Here is a 3,839-nt window from a genome sequence, read left to right as displayed (position 1 = left end):
TATTGCGGACATACCCCACTGGAGATGCCCGATCTCGTCTGATCTTGGAAGCCAAGCAGTGGAGGGCCGGGTCAGTACTCGGATGGGAGACCACCTTGGAAAACCCTGGTACTGCAAAAAATTATTCTGCCCGATCTAGAGGGATCCCTATTAATACCAACTGGCACTCGGTTCTGTATGACTAATGATTCAATTCTCTACGCTAAAATAATCCTGAATAGGATTGCTGTAGAATAAATGATGGTCATATATTACGCAAAAGCGTCATTGTGATTACAGCAAATCCACTAGCCCTAAGATTTGGATTCCGGCTTTTTCATTGTGGTATCTGAAACCATATGAATTATTCTCCATATAGTGCTATATTTTCGCGTAGCTTTAATATTCACGTCAATTTTTCTCCTTAACTACCCTTTTTTGAACAAATAAAGTTATTTTTTACCAGAATTGATTAAAATATACCTATTCCTCTGAATGGAGTGCTCCCACACAAGAGTCTACTTTCCAACCTTCTTGTGTTGGTTTTCTCTAGTTGATACCCTTTTGACTCTTGGGAGCACCACTGAAAGCAACTTATATCTGTACAAGAAAAATTATATTTTTTTCACATGCACAGGGTTGCTGTATCCATAAGCAAATTAGCTTCATAGAACAGTTTTTTCAGAGGACACTAATAATAATTGATTACAGACTAGTGCGGTCCCAAAAAAGTTCTTCTCAAACTGATATATATTATATACTGGTGGTCAGCAAAATTATGCACTGTCCTACTACTGCGCACAACTGCTCAGTTAAGGCCCTGGAGAAAGGGTCACATAAGGGTCACCTGGTGGCTCTGTTAGGGCTAAGTTGGAAAAGGGGCTGCAGTTACATATGCAATACACCCCTCAACTAGGCACAGTGACCTGACACCTAAAAAACAAGGTGTACCCCTGTCTAACTTTTTGGGGAGCCCCATTTATGGGTCTACCACAATATATTCACGTGGCGGCAGCAAGGCAAAGGGCAGGCAGTTTTAGCATGGTCCTAGCTGCAGAATTGTGACCATAAATATAAGAAGACAAATTGCTCTCTGCAGTCTTCTTCATTTGCTAAACATATCTGAGGTGAGGGGTCGTGAACAGAATCAAGGATGAAGCAAAAACCAAGTATTATTGTGAATGAAGTGTAAGTTTTGTAAATGTGAAAGTGCTCTGAGGAACAACTGGAGGTATCTACTGTAACTTCACCATGTGGAACCAGCTATATGGTTTGTCTGGTGTACCGCCGCAGTCACACTCCCCACTGCCACTGTCCATCTGTAGTTGTTTAATAGAATTGGATATTTTCATTCATGAGCAGAAAACACAATTGATGAAGTCACAAACAAAACATCACAGTGGGGACCTTGGAGACCCTCACATTAATAAATACTGTATTGTGTGATTTTGTAGTATGACTAGTGAAACAAAAACATTTACTTTGATATAAAGTCTACTGTACAGATCACTTTGTGACCTACAGTCCAGCAGTATCACAGTACACACACTGTGTGTCCTACAGTACAGAAGACTCACAGTACATGCACTTTGTGTCCTACAGTCCAGCAGACTCACAGTACATGTACTTTGTGTCCTACAGTCCAGCAGAATCACAGTACATGCACTGTGTGTCTTACAGTCCAGCAGACTCACAGTACATGTACTTTGTGTCCTACAGTCCAGCAGAATCACAGTACATGCACTTTGTGTCCTACAGTCCAGCAGACTCACAGTACATGCACTTTGTGTCCTACAGTCCAGCAGAATCACAGTACATGCACTTTGTGTCCTACAGTCCAGCAGAATCACAGTACACGCACTTTGTGTCCTACAGTCCAGCAGAATCACAGTACATGCACTTTGTGTCCTACAGTCCAGCAGACTCACAGTACATGCACTTTGTGTCCTACAGTACAGCAGAATCACAGTACACGCACTTTGTGTCCTACAGTCCAGCAGACTCACAGTACATACACTTTGTGTCCTACAGTCCAGCAGAATCACAGTACATGCACTTTGTGTCCTACAGTCCAGCAGAATCACAGTACATGCACTTTGTGTCCTACAGTCCAGCAGACTCACAGTACATGCACTTTGTGTCCTACAGTACAGCAGAATCACAGTACAGGCACTTTGTGTCCTACAGTCCAGCAGAGTCACAGTACATGCACTTTGTGTCCTACAGTCCAGCAGACTCACAATACATGTACTTTGCGTCCTACAGTCAAGCAGACTCACAGTAAATGCTCTTTGTATCCTACAGTCCAGCAGAATCACAGTACATGCACTTTGTGTCCTACAGTCCAGCAGACTCACAATACATGTACTTTGCGTCTTACAGTCCAGCAGACTCACAGTAAATGCTCTTTGTATCCTACAGTCCAGCAGAATCACAGTACATGCACTTTGTGTCCTACAGTCCAGCAGAATCACAATACATGTACTTTGTGTCCTACAGTCCAGCAGACTCACAGTAAATGCTCTTTGTATCCTACAGTCCAGCAGAATCACAGTACATGCACTTTGTATCCTACAGTCCAGCAGACTCACAGTACATACACTTTGTGTCCAACAGTCCAGCAGAATCACAGTACATGCACTTTGTGTAATACAGTCTAGCAGAATCACAGTACATGCACTTTGTGTCCTACAGTCCAGCAGAGTCACAGTACATGCACTTTGTGTCCTACAGTCCAGCAGACTCACAATACATGCACTTTGCGTCCTACAGTCCAGCAGACTCACAGTAAATGCTCTTTGTATCCTACAGTCCAGCAGAATCACAGTACATGCACTTTGTATCCTACAGTCCAGCAGAATCACAATACATGTACTTTGCGTCCTACAGTCCAGCAGACTCACAGTAAATGCTCTTTGTATCCTACAGTCCAGCAGAATCACAGTACATGCACTTTGTGTCCTACAGTCCAGCAGAGTCACAGTACATGCACTTTGTGTCCTACAGTCCAGCAGACTCACAATACATGCACTTTGCGTCCTACAGTCCAGCAGACTCACAGTAAATGCTCTTTGTATCCTACAGTCCAGCAGAATCACAGTACATGCACTTTGTATCCTACAGTCCAGCAGAATCACAATACATGTACTTTGCGTCCTACAGTCCAGCAGACTCACAGTAAATGCTCTTTGTATCCTACAGTCCAGCAGAATCACAGTACATGCACTTTGTGTCCTACAGTCCAGCAGAATCACAGTACATGCACTGTGTGTCCTACAGTCCAGCAGACTCACAGTACATGCACTTTGTGTCCTACAGTCCAGCAGAATCACAGTACATGCACTTTGTGTCATACAGTCCAGCAGACTCACAGTACATGCACTTTGTATCCTACAGTAGAGCAGACTCACAGTACACGCACTTTGTGTCCTTCAATCCAGCAGACTCACAGTACATGCACTTTAGTGTCCTACAGTCCAGCAGACTCACAGTACATGCACTTTGTATCCTACAGTAGAGCAGACTCACAGTACACGCACTTTGCGTCCTACAGTCCAGCAGAATCACAGTACACGCACTTTGTGTCCTACAGTCCAGCAGACTCACAGTACATGCACTTTGTGTCCTACAGTCCAGCAGACTCACAGTACACGCACTTTGCGTCCTACAGTCCAGCAGAATCACAGTACACGCACTTTGTGTCCTACAGTCCAGCAGACTCACAGTACATGCACTTTGTGTCCTACAGTCCAGCAGAATCACAGTACATGCACATTGTGTCCTACAGTCCAGCAGAATCACAGTACATGCACATTGTGTCCTACAGTCAAGCAGAATCACAGTACATGCACTTTGTGTCG

General features: G+C 43.9%; 1 pseudogene; it reads left to right on the top strand.

Moving 5' to 3' along the window:
• On the top strand, positions 1 to 120 carry LOC134947079 (5S ribosomal RNA; annotated as a pseudogene).
• Positions 121 to 3,839: the final 3,719 nt, after the last annotated feature.

This window comes from Pseudophryne corroboree, chromosome 7, assembly GCF_028390025.1.
Source record: "Pseudophryne corroboree isolate aPseCor3 chromosome 7, aPseCor3.hap2, whole genome shotgun sequence".
Classification (NCBI taxonomy): domain Eukaryota; kingdom Metazoa; phylum Chordata; class Amphibia; order Anura; family Myobatrachidae; genus Pseudophryne; species Pseudophryne corroboree.
This window is presented reverse-complemented; position numbering and strand designations above follow the sequence as displayed.